We start from the raw sequence: 18,388 nt of genomic DNA, 5'->3' as shown, positions 1-18,388 counted from the left end.
AGAGGAGTGCAGTGTTCAGTGGCACGACCATAACTCACTGCACCTTTGAACTCCTGGACTTAAGTGATCCTCCTGCCTCAACTTCCAGAATCATTGATATTACAGGTGTGAGACACCATTCCTGGTCTCCAATTATTAATCTTAATATCACAAAGAGAGAAACAACCAGACCTTATGTGTCTCTGTATGGTATAGTAGGAAGCCCCAGGCCCATGGAGTAAAACTGACTCTGATAAAAACTTTGAATCTAATCACCAGCTTACAGGAATTATAAGATAAAAGTTCTTATTAAATGACCTCATGAGGATGCAATTAGCCAAATCTGAAATGTGGGAAATTTTACAGAAAAAAATGGCCTAAAATATTCTGTAAATAAATGGCAGTGGAAAACAGAAGGGCATGTGACACATAAAAGTAAAATTAGAAGAAATAAAAGAGACCTAAGATATAGAACAACCAGTGGAGAGGGTTGACCTTGTTTGAATTCTGATTCAAACAAATCAACTGCAAAAACTCATTTATTCATCAGCCACAGAAATGTGAACACTGATAAAATGTTAGAAAATATTTTTACATTATTGTTAATTGTTTAGGTGCATAGCAGTGTTGTATGTCTGTTTTTTTAAAATCCTAATCTCTTAGTGAGACATACTCAAAGATTTTCTGGTGAATAGGTGTCTGAGATTGGCTTCAACACAATCGGCAAATGTACAAGCTATATTCCAATACAATTCTTGCCCATGCTTATTATATCAGAAGCCATTCAAGGTCAGGAAGCAGATCCTACATTCTTCCATTGGGCCTTGAGTGTAGGTTTTCCAGGAGGCATATGTTGAATTATCTGAACACAGTCACATCAGCAGAGGAGCAGAGTTTGGTTGCCAAGTGTCCCTCATTTTGAGGGTTCCGTAAGTTGGGTCATCACATGAATATGACAAGATGCTACGGGTCTGGTGAGAGTTGGCCTTCTTAGTTTTTTCATGGAAAACATTGCCAAACCTATCCTCAGCACCTAGTCTCCTTCCACCAACAGAAGCCTGGGAAATGGCAGTAACAAGAGTTTCATTACTGTAACTTCCAACCCCCCTTTTGTGGAGCACAGGAAAGTAAAACGCTATGTAGTCCACTTAAAATGGTCCTTAAGGCTTTTAGTGTTTTGTTCCCAAACATAGCTGAACTCAAATAGCTCTCTAAAGACAGGCCAGAGTTCATTGCTCTGTTTCTTTTCCTAAATGCTAACCTCCTGTTCACCTGAAATTTAGAGAGCTACAATTCCTGCTTAAAATACACCGATGAGGCCAGGCGCGGTGGCTCACACCTGTAATCTCAGCACTTTAAGAGGCCGAGCCGGGTGGATCACTTGAGGTCAGGAGTTTGAGACCAGCCTCGCCAACATGTTGAAACCCTGTTTCTACTAAAAATACAAAAATTAGCCGAGCATAGAGGCGTACGTCTATAATCCCAGCTGCTCGGGAGGCTGAGGCAGGAGAATCACCTGAACCTGGGAGACAGAGGTTGCAGTGAGCCAAGATCATGCCATTGCACTCCAGCCTGGGCAACAGAGTGAGACTCCATCTCAAAAAAAAAAAAAAGTGAAGTTTGAAGCTGAGTTTATTCATGTCATATGAAGCACAGTTTTCTAGCTTTAACTTTATCACCAAATCAGTATGGAGGACACCAATAAAATGTGTCCATCAAGGAGAACATTTTTTAGATTCAAATTGTCTTTCTTAAAGAACTGGCCTGCTTCCTCTTCAGATGCACAACTGAATACTCCATCATGCTTCCCCCACATTTTAATGTTCAACTTCAACTATGGTATTGGCTATCACTGCTGGAATATTCATCATCCTTTTTTGACCTTGCTATTTAATTTTTTATTTTATTAGCCTTATTGACATACAACCCTACTGATACACCAATATAAAATAAAGCAGATATTTAGAACTTTTATGGAAGCCTAACACATGTAAAGCTATCAGATGCTATTGGATATACTTTTGAAAAATGTCAGGTTTTGATGTAATGGGAGGCAAAGTTGGGTGATGGCCTGGTAATCTGAGGGGAAGTCCTCTCACCATTCTTAATGATCCTGCATAAAACACTCTACCTATCGATACATTTTGTTTTCTCTGGAATGGGACATTGGCCTTCCAGTTCCATCTGTTTTTCTCATCTCTAGTCTCAGAAATTTTGTGTGGGTGACTTTGGGCAGCCAAGAGATTATCACATTATTCCTGATAACCACAAGCAGATTCTGCTCGGAAACCACAGAGTGGCTTGGAGCTCAGATGCTGACCATGACCTTCAGTGTCATCATTCCTAGGACTTCTCGATCCTTTGCTTCAATTGCACATGCCCCTACAGAGGCATCTGCAGCTGGCTCTTGACAGTGCAAGGAGGTCTGAGTTCTCCCACCACTGGTGGATTGTCTTGAGTCATTTCTACTCCCAAGCCAGAGCTGCCCCAGACAGGAGCACATGCTGAGAAATGGCTGCCCAAGCCAGGGTGTCAACTGTATCTAATTAATAACGAACGACCCTCTAAGTGTCCTTTTCTGAAACAGTCACTGGAGCACAGAAAAAAAAAAAGTGTTGTTTAGTATTTCCAGCTGGGAATAACCTGAATTGCATTATACTCACCATTCAGGTCATGAAAGCAGAATTGGAAGTCTGAATTTCAAAAGAGGTGAAGAGGTTTCCTGTGTTAAAAAAATAATAATAACAATAAAAAAAAAGAAGATAAGGTGTTTTTAAGTTAAAAAAAAAAAAAAAAAAAACTATTTCCAGGGAACATTCCTTTTACGCCTAGGAATAGAAGCTGTTTCCAAGGTGAAACTCCTGAGGTGAGGATAGTTTTATGACCCAGTGCTAAGCCCCTGCACGAGAGGGCCTGCATCTGAAATACTGGAAAATCACAGCAGCCACACACATAGAGCAAATAAACAATTAAAGGGGACAAAGGAGACAACGCAGTCACTTCCAAAGAAAACAGGCCCCTTTTTGATAAAATGTTCTTTACCTTACCAATTTAAGTGGAGAAAAATGCCAACTTGGATGTTTAGCCCCACAAGGAGTACAAATGCAACTGAGGAGCAAACCTCAAGGTCAGGGCTTGCCTGGTTACCGAAGAAATTACAGCAGCTGCCTCACTGTCAACAATCCCACTCCACCGGGTCCATATGGCTATAAACTGATGTGTTCCTTCTTGGCTTTGCTAGGAAGAGCTGAGGCTTGCTGAGCAACTTTCATGTGCCAGGCATCATTCCAGGCATTTCCACTTACTATCTTGCTTGAGCCTCACAACAGCCCTGGGAGGCTAAACTAACCAAGTTACCTCCATTGTACAGACTAGGAAATTGAGGGCTATAAATGACAACTCACCTCCAGCCACACAAACCAGGAAGTGCCTGAACCAAGATTTGAACCTGGCATTTGACTCCAGAGTGCACATTACTTCCCTATGCTATTCAGGGGATGAGAACGTTGGGGCACAAACACTTTGTTCTCAATTCAGGAACATGCAACCCTCCTCTAAGATTTAATATGCAGCCCACTCAGAATTTCCCAGAAGGGATTTCTGACCAGCAGGTTACCCAGTCCCTGAAGGACTCCTGTAGCCCCACTGGGATGCTTTGAGTTCTCTAGAGCCCCAGTGGGATGCTTTGAGTGCTCACCAGTGCCTCCACCAGGAGGCGGCTGATGGGAGGAGAGGCAACGAAGGCAATTGGGGAATTTGACTAAGCCTGTTTTCAAAAATATTTGGTAGATGATTTGTAAGGTGAAGACCTAATAGAATTTACAGATTTTAATTATCTATCAATTTCATTTTAACTGGAGATCCCAGGTCCCATGGATGGCCTCAGGATCCACAAATCCCCTAACATTGATTGCAAATGTGTGTATCTTAAATAATCCTTTGTTTTCATTATATTGTCAAAAGGCTTGCTAAAAAAATTTCTAAAATCATTGCTATCTTTGTTATTCAAACATGTGAATAAGTAAAAGTGTATTGTGAAATAGGCAACATAGCGTCAAATGCAATCATTTAAGGTAGCACAAGTTTTATTCTGTTTCCTACCAGGAGTCAATTTTGCTTTTTAGAAAAGACATTGATCTTGAAATCGGAAGACCTCAGTTCTTATGCCGGCTCGGCCATTCACCAGCTGTGTGTCCCGAGAAAAGTCCTGTATTTCTCAGCTGGCTTGTTTTGTAGAAGGAGGATAGCAAGATTTTGCCCTGCCTGCTAAATCTAATGGTTCAGTTATGGGTTTAAAAAATATAATATTGTCTTGTGGAAGAACATCAGCCCTTGAAAATGTCCATGGTGTTTAGATACAATATTTTCCTAAGCTTTGGATAATATTTCCTAAGGACAATATTTGTTCTTCAGGGAGTGATCCACCTTCCATGAAAGGTGTGCATTAAAATGAAAGGAAAGGCAGGTACTTGTCCTTATGTTGAACGTTCGGAAATATTGCTGCCTTCTCAGGCTGCAAGGACTTTGGACTCTTGAGCGACCCAAGTGCCATGAGGTCTGTCTACAGCCAGAGGAGACCCTCACTGAGAATTCAGGGCCTGGCAGTGAACATTAAAGGCTTGAGTCTCCTTCATCTTTTTATGAATTTGTCTTGCTTGGCCCCACCTCTGTTTCAGATGATGAACCACACTGACCTTGTAGGAGGAAGGTAGAATCACAATACCTGGGCCTAACCTTGTCCAGAAATTTTTAGCCAAATATGGCAATCGCTAACAAATGCAGGCTCCTCCATTGACAGTCTCAACCCCCAGAGTAATTGTATTCATTAATATCAATGGCCCTAAATGCCAGTGACTGCTCAAGCCCCTGTTGAAGAACCTCATCTCAGACCCTGTAACACTTTTTTGAGGCCTCTATGTGAAATAATTTATAGTCTTTGGTCTAGTGGCTTTGTATCACTGAGACTAATGACTGTTTCGATTTGAATTTCAGATGCTTAATTACAGTGGAACACTTCAACACCATTAAATTAATGCAGGCTACTAGCTTGGTCTTGATCATGGCCTGGCACACATTTATAGCAATATCATATATTTAATTCATACCACACATTTTGCAAACCTCGGAACAAAATGGGAAAATGCCTTCCACAAATCAGCTTGTGAGCTACGAACTCTTCCACCAGGGAAAGAGTTTGGGGGCAGCACGTCTCATCTGCTAATGAGATTTTAGTGTTTTGCAGAGATCAGAGTCCCTTTTCTTGGGGAATAATGATTTTCCAATTTGGTTTTCATAAGGACTGCTTATATTACATTTTGTGAAAACTAATGAAATTACGTATTTCTTGTAATCATGGTCTTATTTACACCACCATGTGACCAAGCCTATTTTCTGGACTTGGCAAATGAGCAGACAGGCCATTAATCCTCTGCCTTTCGGTGTAGAAAGCAAGCTTTTTAGGTGCCACAAAATCCTGCAATGCAAGTACCTATGTTGGAAGAGAGTTAAAGGCAACATCAGGCCCCTGTAAGATAATATTCCTTGGGAATGGATGTTAAGAGTTAGTTTGTGTCTTTACAACATCAGTCATATGGGTATTGTTTGCATCTGACAGTTTTTCTTTCAAGATTAATGTGCTTATGAAAACCTTGTGCGTTACTCTACGAGGCAAGCTTGAAATCCATCAGCATTACCATCGGAATGACACAATGCTGGGAGAGCAAACCAAATGACAAACAGAATCTGGTTTTCAGAGGCCAGTGTGTGTTGAAGAGAAATGATCTGAAGCCAAATTTGGCCTCCTTCCAGAAATTCCTCTTGCTACACTGTTGGCACAGGCCACCAAAGGGTGGGGGCTGGGGGAGGAGGGAGGGCACTTGGACAAGGAGGGGGAGACAGTACCACGGGGACAGGGGAGTCGGAAGGGAGCATGATGGATTGGAAAACTTGATCTTTATTGCAAACAATAGTCATATGTAAAACTAAGTCACGGAGAAAGAAAAAAAAACCTTTGTGAAAAATGGGACTTTTTCTGGATCATTAGGGAAAGTCGTTTCTAACATCACCATTTGACATGCAGTTGGTGATGTCCATGCAATTGGATTTGAGGCGTAAGAGCAGAATGGGGGTAGGGGCGGTACACCAGCTTAAGGGGAGGAGAATCTTGAGGACCTCCATTGCGTCAGGAGCCTTTACGTACTGCAAAGGGATGCTTGGGCTTATGAGAAGAGGAGGGGGAATCGTGGTGTGGTCTGTAGGCCAAGGGGAAATCAAAGCAACGTCCAGCTTGAGAAATCAGGCTGCTGTCTGCGGCAGCCAGAGATGCAAACAGCACTCACCAGGCTCAGGGCAAACAATCATACAGAGATGGAAAACGGATGCCAGGCCTGGCAGCAAGAGCAGCAGGCAGGGCTGGCGAGGCCCCACTCAGGCGTCCGGACTAACGGTCCACCCAACTGAGAGGGATGAGGGCATTCTCACCACCCACTGCCGTCACGTTGGTTACCATCTTTCTTGATTTCAGGCAGTTTCACTTTGGCTCAACTTGGCCAGATCCCACTCCCTCAGCTCAGAAATAGGTGGCCAGAAATAGAAGGGAGCAATGCTTCAGAGTTTCCTCGATCCACAGCCTTTTTGAGTCCCAAATCGCTTCCAAATGTGGCAGCCCAGCAAAGCGCCAAGAGATCGCACTGCCTGCAGCAACTGCACATTGGAGACATGATGAATTGGTGGGACCCCAAGGCAGGCTTTGTCAGTGGAGCCGGCCAAGAGGCTGTTACTGCCTGGGGGAGTTAGGAAACAGCGGGACAGGCTGGGTTTTCACACCATCTCAGCCCAGGCCGGCACTCTGCAACACCGACAGCTTTCAGTGGGTGTTACCTCCTGTCTGGCTGGGGAGAAGCTACACAAGACCAAGTGTCTGAAACAAACAGTAGATGCAAGAGTGGGGAAGACGGGACAGGCATGAGCAGTAACCAGAGAGCAAATCCCACCAGCTGCCTGGGATTTGTTCCTAGACATCTGCATCTGGGGGACCCTTCTCAGTTCAGGCCTTAGAAAAGTGTGTGTGAGTGGAGTTCAGACCGGCTGGCCTGAGACGGGATTTCTCAACAGGCTGCAGGCATCCACATCTCTGCAGCTTTCAAGGAAGGGAGGGAGGCCTGGTGGCTGAGGCTACTGTGAGCTACAAGCCTCCACATGGGCTTCGGTCTCCTCTCTTGACCTCCCAGGCGTCTCATCTGCTGGGCAGATGATGGTCATTCTGTGTGCATTTGGTGGGTGGGCTACTTAACCTGTCCTGGGGGTTTTGAAAACAGAATTATTATAATGCACCTTGGCTTCTTGAGAATCCAGAGCTGATTCCTTTAATGATTTCTTTCCTATGGAGGTGGCCATCATCAAAGCCAGCCCTGCAGGGGGAAGCAAATGGTCTGGAACTGGGTGAAACCCCTGTCAGGCTCATTTTATTTCAATCTACACGTTTTGAGGGAGAGGCAGCCAGGTGGGGGGATACAGTGTTCCGGTCTCACTCCTGACACTTACTTCCAGCTGTCCCTGACCAGTCCATTAACAACCTGGCACCTCCACTCCCTCATCTGCAAAATGGGAGTAATACAGTGACCACCCATGGATAAGGCGGTGGCAGTGAGGAATATGTAGGTTACCGAGTTTAAAAAATCATCATCATAAACCTAGTCTATTGACAGAACATGGGGTTTTCTAAGTGAATTCAGCTCAAACTCTTGAAAAGTAAATAAATGGAGTATGTTTCAAAGACTTGAGTGCCTTTGCATGATGGTGACATGGACATATATTTATTTCATTTTGGTGACCCAAAGCTCTTAAGAATTCAATCTTTCTTTTTTTTTTTTTTTTTTTTTTTTTGGCTTTTTGTTTTTTGTTTTGTTTTGTTTTGTTTTTGAGATGGAGTCTCACTCTGCTGCCCAGGCTGGAATGCAGTGGCATGATCTGGGCTCACTGTAACTTCTGCCTCCTGGGTTCAAATGATTCTCCTGCCTCAGCCTCCTGAGTAGCTGGGATTACAGGCACACACCACCATGCCCGGCTAATATTTCGGATGTTTAATAGAGAAGGGGTTTCACTATGTTGATTAGGCTTGTCTCGAACTCCTGACCTCAGGTGATCCACACACCTTGGCCTCCCAAAGTGGTGGGATTACAGACATGAGCCACCACTTCCAGCCCTTTCTTTTATTTTCAATAAATAAATCTATTTCCTTTCTCCTCCCATAAGCCCCTATATCATAAACCAGCCTATTCTTCTATTGTGCCCTAAAAAGACTGGGGAGACATTATTCTATACAGGTCCTAGAGAGCATACCACATCATTTCTCTCTACCCTGTTAAGTGGTGCATTCCGGAAACATTTTTAATCTATAGGAATGAACTAACCACTCCATCCTCGAGGCATACTAAGTCTCAGCGAAACACTTAACTTACATGCTGTCTGTGCCGCCACAGACCATGTCATACATGCTATCTGACATTGACGGAAACATTGTTACATAGCACATGACTGTATAGAAAATTGTTTAAACTGTGGCACAGTGGAGTAATATGCAACCAAAATTAACACGATATCAAAAAACTAACATGTGGTGAAAAAAATCAGAGCAGTCCTTTCTTGAGAGTGGAGTGGGGGTTTGACCAGGAAGAGACACGGGAGAACTTGTAGGTTGATGATAATGCTTTATATCTCGACAGGGGTGTGTATTACCCAGGTGTATGCATGTGTCAAAATTCTTTGAATTGTTTACTCAAGATTTGTGCATTTCAGCGTATGTAAATTTCCTTTAAGCAAAGAGCCATAAACAAATATTGAGCTCTAGTTAATTGTGTGCATGCTGAAGTGTACTGGTTTCTGCAACTTACTTGAGGCTATGTTCTAAATGTATGTGTGCCCTGAACGTTCATGTATTGCAACTTGATCCCCAATGTGATAGTGTTGGAGAGTGGGGCCTTTGGGAGGTGATTAGGTCATCATGGGGTCCCTGCTGTCTGCTCTCATGAACAAGATTGGTGCCCTTGTATAGGAGACCCCAAAAAGACAGCTAACCCTTCTACCATGTGAGGACACAGCAAGAAGGTATCATTTATGGACCAGAAAGTAGGCCCTTACCAGACCCTGAATCTGCTGGCATTTTAATCTTGGACTTCCCAGCCTCTAAAACTGTAAGAAATAAATTTCTGTGGTTTGTAGGTGACCCAGTCTGTGGTATTTTGTTACAGCAGCCCGAACAGACTAAGACTTTTGAAATCTGTTAAACAGAAGATGGATTGATGGATGGATACAGTGATGGAGAAATGAATAGATATTTAATAAAATAAATGTAGCAAAAGATTAGTAATAGAATATAGGTGGTGGATACGCAGGTGTTCTCTGCCTATAATTTCTGTCAACTTTCTGTGTTTGAAATTGTTATTAAAATATAAGGAACAGGATGACAGAGCACATTTAATGATATTTCTCCTGATATTTAAGTATATTTCATTCCCTTTTTTGTGAAAATGTCAAAAGGGGTTGTTTCTAAGTATTGGAATTAGAAATGGCTTGCTGATGTTCACGTTCTGAGAAACTGTGTCATTTTGAATTGGAAGTTGCTTTTTATAACCTTGCTTCTCTCACTGCTCTCAGTGGAAATTGAGGCCAGTGTTGCCAGGCGGAGTAGACAGGTTCTGCACCTCCAGCCCACCCTGGAAGGGCCACTCAGGACCCTCTCCCACGTGAGGTTCAATAGATTTTGTGATCACAACCACAAATAAATGTGTGTTTGTCATGCAGTTTCTAAACCCTCAGAGGCGTATTGCTCAATTATAAATTGAGGCCAAACTTTCTTTTCTTTGAGACCAAACTACAGATGGCTTGAAGATGACCATCAGAGGTGATGTGATAATCCACTTGGTTTCCAAACAGCTCCATGAAGTTGTAAATCAAATCCCAGCTCTGTTCTTTCCCCAGTGCTTGCTATGGGACTGATAAAGCCTATTCAATGTGAAGGGAGGGGTGGATCCTAGAGCTATTGTGGCAAATGTGCTAAGTGAGTCTTATACCCTCACTATGTGGTAAGAAGTAGATCTCAGAATGATTTACCAACACATCATTTTTGATGAACTACTGAAGAGAACATTTGTATTATTTTCTGCCCTGACACTGTTAAGTAGACATGAAAGATTTATTTTCTTATGCCCTTTCATTCTAACTTTTGAAATTTTTCAATTTCCATACAGTGAAATTCCATTTTCTTGGTATACAGTTCTATGAGATTTGACAAATGCATAGTCATGTAACCACAACCCTAATCAGGATGTAATCTTTTCTCCCAAGAAGCACACATATAAATATTTGAGCCTCTGGCTGTGGCAATGGTTTGGAATGTTGTTTCAGTTCTTCATTTTTTTAGAGATGGAGTCTCACTACGTAGCCCAGGCTGGTCTCAAACTCCAGGGCTCAAGCAATCCTCCTGCTGCACTCTCCAAAGTAGCTGGGATTACAGGTGTGAACCACCACATCTGGCTCAGTTCACTTTATGCCTGGAGAAATAGAGGCTACATAAAGATTGTGGAAACTCTTTGCTGAAAAATGGTGTTTGAACATTTTGAACATTTATCCTCTTCTTGAAATAAATCAGATTGTAGGAAAACTTGAGTATGGTATGGAGTCGGGGGAACTCTGTATGAGTAAATAAGGTGACATTTTTTGCAATATGAGTTCAAAATCAAAACGTGGAGCGTAGCTGGATGGTGCAGGAGCCAACGGTGATATTTAACTAGGGCATGGCTGCTGATGCCAAACTCCCTGGGCTCAAACCTTGCTCTGCCACTTGCTAGCTTTGTGACCTTAGACAAAATACTTCTTTGCTCTGTGCCTCAGTTTTCTCATCTGTAAAATGGGTCATAATAACATTCATCACATAAGGGCACTGTAAAGGTTAAATGAGGATTTAGGTACGTAGCAGGCAATTGATAAACTTTTATCACACAATCAGGAAATCCTATTTCTATGTATATAATTCTATTTCAAATGTGTATGCTGGACCCAGTCACATGGAACACAAAACTGAAAAGGTTAGGAGAGGGGAATGTGCCTCTGACTTCAGGCAGCTTTTTAATGGAAAATTCTACCAAGAGAGAAGGCTGGTGAAGAAAATCCCAAAAGCTTTTTGTTCCAGGGAAGATGGGAAGCCAATTGGGAAGACATTCTCTTTAAAGTAATTGACAAGCCACACTTGCCCACTACACCTGCCCACAGTGAGCAGGACATGGGCTCAAGAACATCCCACATTGGGATGCCTTTCCCCACTGCATCAGACTGAAATGGGAAGGCTGTGGGGATGCCTCTTAGGCAGGGCCCCTCTGCGTTGCCTAAAAACTCTGGCTTTGAACAAGAGCTGTCTGCGGTTTGTCCGCCATCAACAAACACATTATACCCCTGCTCGGGCCTGCAGGTCTGCTCACCAGCACACCGCTGTTGAGGAGATGAGGGGGATGTTGTAGTCCATCCTTATCATATTTCTGTAGACGTTGGAATCTCACATCTCAAAATAGTTCAAAATTAGTTCCAGGAAATGGCTCTTGGGGAGTAGAAGGCTCTCATCACCTGTGTTTGTGGAGTCGCTGATTGGGCTGGCTTGAGCCTGTCCTGGTTCCCGTCTATTTCTGTCATGCTCTGAAGCCTGGTACTGTCCCTCCCGCTCACCAGCCTTGCTTCCCACTACTCCCAACCCCAGTGGCTACTCCAGTCCTGCTCTCCTGTCACCGTCACTCCACTCAGCTCGTGGCCCAGGACTCCAGCCTTGCCTTCTGAACTGGGTTTTCTTTCTGAAAACAGCTTCCCTCCTCTCTCGCCCTAGCATCCCACATGTCTCTTCCATTCTACAATCCAATTACACGGTTGAACTGACAACTCAAGTCTCTCCAGACCCTGTGTCCATTGAATCCCTCTGAAAACTGAAGAACAATGTAGGGAAAAGCACAGTGAAGAGTTCAGCTGAGGGCAGGGAACTAGAGGCTACCCATGGGGAGCGGGGGACGGACTCTGGACGTGGCAAGGCAGAGGTGCTGCTTCAGATGGGTCCAGTACTTTGTTTCTTTCTCCTAAATTCTGGTATTCGAAGAACTTCTACCGAGGAATGTTGGCCATTGTCTCACCTAACTCTAGTCATGTCAGACACAATCAATTCCCCAGAGCGCTAGGCATTGAGAGAATTTATGACATTGATGTGTGTGTGTGTGTGAATGTGTGTGTTTGCTTTGCATTTCTGTTTACCAAATTCCTTTTTCAAAAAAATAAGGATTACCTTAAGGTAATCAGAAACTCTCCACAATGTGAAATTGTGACATTTTTACTTTAATTTGAACAAAAACATTCAAATTGATTGCAACAGTCTAAGCAAGAATGACCCCCAGTGAGGGATAGAGCAGCCAAGTTTTTTGAGTGTTCTGTTAAAGGTAGATTGGCCTAAATTTGCAGCTACACATTGAGCATTGAGGGTTGAGGGAGGTTGAAGGCACCGGGTATGTCATGAGGTTGAGAACACACTGGCAAGAACGATGCCATCCCTGCTTTTCTGTGACCCCACCCCAAAACTTAACAGTGCCAAAGAATACCCATCTGATTTCACCCAAGGTTTCTGTATGTCAAAGTGGGAAAAAGGGAGGGTGGTTGTCTCTGCCCCTCCATGTCTGAGGCCTCAGCTGGGGATACCTGAGTGGGAGTGACTGTACCTGCTGGAATCATCTGGAGACATCTTTACTCACATCTGTGGTGCCCGGGCTGGGGTGACCAGAAGAATAAGCCTGCTGACTGGAGCGCCAACACAAGGCCCTGCACATGACTTGGGCTCCCTCACAACATGGTGGCCTCAGGATACTGGACTTCCTACATGCAGCTTAAGACTGAGATGTTCCAGTGTCCAAGCTGGAAGCTGCATGGCCTGTCATGACCTTGCTGCAGAAGTTCTGTGACATCACTTCCAAAAAAAAGTATATGTGCAAGTGTCCTTTGCTGGTGTGTTGCATATTCACTCCACTCAGATGTACAAGAAAATGCAACTTCTTTTTTTTTTTTTTTTTTTTTTTGAGATGGAGTCTCGCATGCCCCCCAGGGCTGGAGTGCAATAGTGTGATCTCAGCCCACTGCAACCTCTGCCTCCTGGGTTCAAGCAATTCTCCTGCCTCAGCCTCCTTAGTAGCTGGGATTACAGGTGCCCGCCACCATGCCCGGCTAACTTTTTGTATTTTTAGTAGAGATGAGGTTTCACTATGTTGGCCAGGCTGGTCTCGAACTCCTGACCTCATGATCTGCCTGCCTCGGCCTCTCAAAGTGCTGGGATTACAGGTGTGAGCCACCAAGCCCGGGCCGAAAAATGCAGCTTCCTTACTTTCCGTCACTGCTTCCATCATTCTCTGGAGCCCCACACCCCCAGTGGGGAGACATAGGTTGCTAATTCACAGTATTTTTGCCTTCTTTGGTTTAATTAATTACCTTCTACTTAAAAGAGACTCCATCCATGAAATATTCAGTATGCTCAAACGGCAGCACCCTGCCTCTTTCCCAAGATGTCACCTGGGGCAACTGACAGTTCCCGCTGACGTTGCAGCAGGACTCCCTGGACTCCTATCTATCCTCGTGGAGACGTGGCTGACGGGCAGTGGGTCTGGTCTTTGAGTGTGTGCAGGCAGGATTTAGCTGAGGTGTGGCTCATGTGAGTCTGTCCCGGGGAACCTCGCTGGTGATTTCTGCTGGCCTCTGCACCTGGAGAACGCATGGTCTTCTCTCAGCTCTCTAAGGGTCAGGTGGTTTCCCTTATTGAGTCACAACACCATGGCTTTTACATGACATCATGACTGCAGAGCCCTCCCTGCTCCTAATTGGTCTTCAGCCTGGTTACCTTCCCTGGAGCGTTCAGATACTAGTATTTTCCCCTGGCCATGTGTTTCGGAAGCCACACTCTTAGACACATTGTTAAAACATAGCTGCACATTCTTTAACATTGTTTTCATTGAGAAGTGGTGTTTCTGTACTTTCTCTTTGAATCTGGAAGACTTGCGGGTACTCTGACCAACAGATTATGACTGAAGTAAAGGTATATGACCTCTGAAGCTAAGGTGCAAAAGACTATGAAAGTTTCTGCCTTGTTTCACTGGAATGCTCTCTGTTAAAACTATGAGCTGCCATGTTAGAAGTCAGTTGCCCTGTAGCGGTCTTGTTGAGAGGAAGCCCAAGCCACATGGAAAGGTCATATGTGGGTGCTCCAGTCAACAGGCTCAGCTGATCCATTCTCCAGGCATTCCAGTCCAAGGACCAACCATGATGTAAGGTGCTTTGAGATGATTCCAGCCCCCTGAAATTTGAATCTTCCTAACTGAGACCTCATTATGGAGCAAAGACAAGTCATTCCCACAGTGGTTTTCTGGATTCCTGACCCACAGAATCATTGAGCATAATAATATGGTTGTTGTTTTTATACTACTAAGTTTTGAGACGGTTTGTAGGGCAGCTAAATAAAGATAACTGAAGCCATTGTCATCCCTCTTGGGCATGTGGCTCCTTCTGTGCCACATGTGAACCATGAGGGGATCAGAATACTAACTCTGCTTCATCTGTCTGGCCACCTCTTTTCTTCTATCATGGCACCATTCCTTCCTGCATTCATGGAGTCCACACATCACCCTGTGAGTGAGCTCCTCCTTCCAAGACTCAGAGCAAGCAAGGGCAATCAGTCCCCCTGATTTTACTTTTAACCCTTCAAAATATCCAACACATCCTTTGCAGGATTTTGGTTCAGAACCAGAAAACCAGAGCACATGCACATCTGACCACCTGCCTTTCCTGTTGTACCAAGTCTAGCAGGTATTTCATCCATTTATCTTTTTTCTATGTGGCATGGGCTTCCCTTACTTCTTATCTTGAGATTCCCTCTATTCCTGACTCATAGTAAACGTCTTGATATTGCCCACAGTGTTGGACTTTTGATATTAGAAAATACTTTGGTCTCTCTCCAAAGCCTAGCTTCCAATATTAAAGTTGAGAACTTAAAAAAAAAAAAAAAAAAAAAAAAAAAAAAAAAAAAAAAACTTCCTTTCTATCTCAAAAGTTGGGCATAGATTCTTGTCTTGGCATTCTTGTTGTAATGATCCTGTTCCTCCTGTAGGCAACTGGGGGGAAGCCACAAAGAGCAAAGACAGTGGTATATTCACAAACATTGTCCCTAGTACTTCAGTTATGCCTTAAGCATAGATGGATACTCAGACTGATCATGAGCTCTAATGACAATAATAGCAAGATCCTACATTGTGAATTGTACAATTTGGAATGTGATTTCTTCGACAATAACTTATTGCATTTTCACAGCCATCCTGTGATGTAGCAGGGGCAAGTCTCACTACTGATGAAGAAACCAAGGCTCAGAGAGGTTCAAAGACTCTCCTTGCGACAGGCAGCAAATAATGCGAGTAAGGGAGCACATGGATTGCTTGAGGCCAGGAGCTTGAGACCCATCTGGACAACATGACATAAACCTGTCTCTACAAAAAAATTAGCCGGGCATAGTGGTGCCTGCCTGCAGTTCCAACTATTCGAGAGGCTGAGGTGAGAGGATCACCTGAATCCTGGAGATTGAAGCTACAGTCAGTCATGATTGGGCCACTGCTCTGCAGCCTGGGCAACAGAGTGAGACCCTGTCTCAAAATAAATAAATAAAAATAGATGATAAAGGTGTCTCTGAAATGTTACGGTGTTGAGTGACCTTTCTTCTTAAGGGTGGCAGAGGATTCCAGAGTATAAAGAGGGGATACTGGAAGACATTGGCAAGGGTGGCACGATTTTTGAGGCCTTCCCATCGCCCCCTTCACAACACACAGAAATATTAAAATGGAGAAACCAAAACCCCAGGAACCTGAAAAATACCAGCAGATAGAGATGAACCACCCAGTAGCCACAGGGTCAGCATGGGCTCTGCAAGGGGAAGGAGAGGGAGGTGGGGGGGCGAATGAAAACCCTGAACCCAGTTTTCTCCTCAGAGCCCGGAGGCATTTGCAACAGTGCTTAGTTAAGGTCTGAGGGGCTGGAGCAAGCAATATGCTCTCAAAACTGATCCCTCAAACTCTCTCAGAATAAACTGCAGAGATGAGAATTCAACCTGAACAGTGAGGGTGCAGAAGAGACAGCAGAAAGGAAAAGTCCAGAAAAATGTGGAAGAGGCACAGACCCAGGAGATCTCAATACCAGCCCCCAGGCTTGTTCACGCTCACATGGATAAGGGAAGAGCCCTCGGGAGCCATGACGTTAGAAAAGTATCTCAAAGTATGCTTCCCTTTTAAAAGCTCCAAAAGTTTAATTTCATGGAAAAGTAAGAACCAGAAAATGATTGAAGTCAAATTCGACACAAAATTATTATAAGAAAAAAGAGAAGAAGGTAAAGAAAGAAAAGGGTGCACACCAACAAAAACTCACACTTCAAAAAGTCTTTACAATGTAATTTACATTAATACAAATATAACTTTACAGTAATTCCTAATGATGTTCAAGTGATAATATATTTTAAAAAGCCTAAAACAGGATAAACAATAACTCCCAGGCATGTGGAATTTATCCTTGTGACCATGAGCAAGGCAGTCATCAGCAAAATTGTCCTCATGCTGGGCATGGTGGCTCATGCCTGTAATCCCAGCACTGTGGGAGGCTGAGGCTGGAGGATCACTTGAGCCCAGGAGTTTGAGACAAGGCTGGGAAACATAGTGAGATCTCAGCTCTACAAAAAAAAAAAAAAAAAAAAAAAAAAAAAAAAGGCAGGTATGGTAGCACATGCCTGTAGTCACAGCAACTCAAGAGGCTGAGATGGGAGGATCACTTGAGCCCAAAATGTAAAGGCTGCAGTGAGCCATGATTGTGCCACTGTACTCCAGCCTGGACAACAGAGAGAGAGAGACCCTGTCTTTAAAAAAAAAAAAAAAAAAGTTCTCAGTCCATCCTGCTTTGGACCACACTCACAGAGATAGGAGTCAAGTTCTGGCTTATGCCAGGACCCATGGAATCAAAGGGAGGTGTGAGTGTGTGTGTGAGAGTGTGTGAATGTGTACGTGTGTGGGGGGTGTGTATATGTGCATGTGTGTGAGTGTGTGAATGTGCAAATGTGTGTGGGGGTGTGTATGTGCATTGTGTGAGTGTGCAGTGTGTGAGTGTGTAAATGTGCATGTATGTGTGTGTAAATGTTTGTGGGTGCAGGTGTAAATGTGTGTGTAAATGTGTGTGGGTGCATGTGTGTGGGAGTGTGTATGCATGTGTGAGTGTGTAGATGTGTGTATGTGTGTAAATGCATGTGAGTGCATGTACATGTGGGAGTGTGTGCAAATGTGTGTGAGTGCATGTATGTGTGGGAGTGTGTATGCGTGTGTGAGTGTGTAAATGTGTGTGTAAATGTGTGTGAGTGCGTGTGGGGGAGTGTGTATGCATATGTGTGTAAATGTGTGTGTAAATGTGTGTGAGTGCATGTATGTGTGGGAGTGTCTATGCCTGTGTGAGTGTGTAAATGTGTGTGTGAATGTGTGTGTAAATGTGTGTGAGTGCGTGTATTGTGGGAGTGTCTGCCTGTGTGAGTGTGTAAATGTGTGTGCATAAATGTGTGTGAGTGCATGTGTGTGGGAGTGTGCATGTGGGAGTGTGTAAATGTGTGTGTGTAAATGTGTGTGAGTGCATGTGTGTGTGGGAGTGTGTATTCATGTGGGAGTGTGTAAATGTGTGTGTTGGTGTGAATGTATGTATATGTGGGGGTGTAGAGAGTGTGTGTGTGTGTGTGTGTGTGTAGGAAGGAGGTTGGAAATCCAATAGACTGACCTTTGTGCTTATCAATAACACTCTTCTGAAAAATAAAACACAGATGATTCCCCAGTTTAAAACCTGTCCTGGGTGAATAGGGGTACCTTTGACAGTAGTGTAAGCAGATGGGGAGGGTCTCCAGGGACCTTAGAAATTTAATCGACTTAAGCAATCGGCCTGTTTTACAGCCTCCTGCCTTGCAGCTGGTTTTCTCCCAAACCTTGAGTGGAATGAGGTCACCTAGTCATTGGAACCAGCTCCTGACAGACCTCAGCAACTTACAGACAGACCCAAGTGAACTTTCCACATGATGCTAGCATCTCCGCCCTGGGAGGAGCCACAGCTTCATCACCATAACATGCGACCTATATGCTGGCGTGATGACTCGCTGCGTCTGTGCCACCGGGACCCCTCCTCCACATGCCATGGCGCATTCTCGCCCTTCTCCATTGCCCCATAAAGCCCTCCTGTCTCTTTCTCTTGGGGAAGCACTCCTTTGGAAAGTATTCCTGTGCTCTCCTTAGGAATAAAAATCCTTTTGATCAAGACCTGAATTCTCATGGAGAGTTGTTAC

Source organism: Macaca nemestrina, chromosome 15 (genome assembly GCF_043159975.1).
Source record: "Macaca nemestrina isolate mMacNem1 chromosome 15, mMacNem.hap1, whole genome shotgun sequence".
Classification (NCBI taxonomy): domain Eukaryota; kingdom Metazoa; phylum Chordata; class Mammalia; order Primates; family Cercopithecidae; genus Macaca; species Macaca nemestrina.
The sequence above is the reverse complement of the archived record's forward strand: the minus strand, read 5'-3'. Positions refer to the sequence as shown.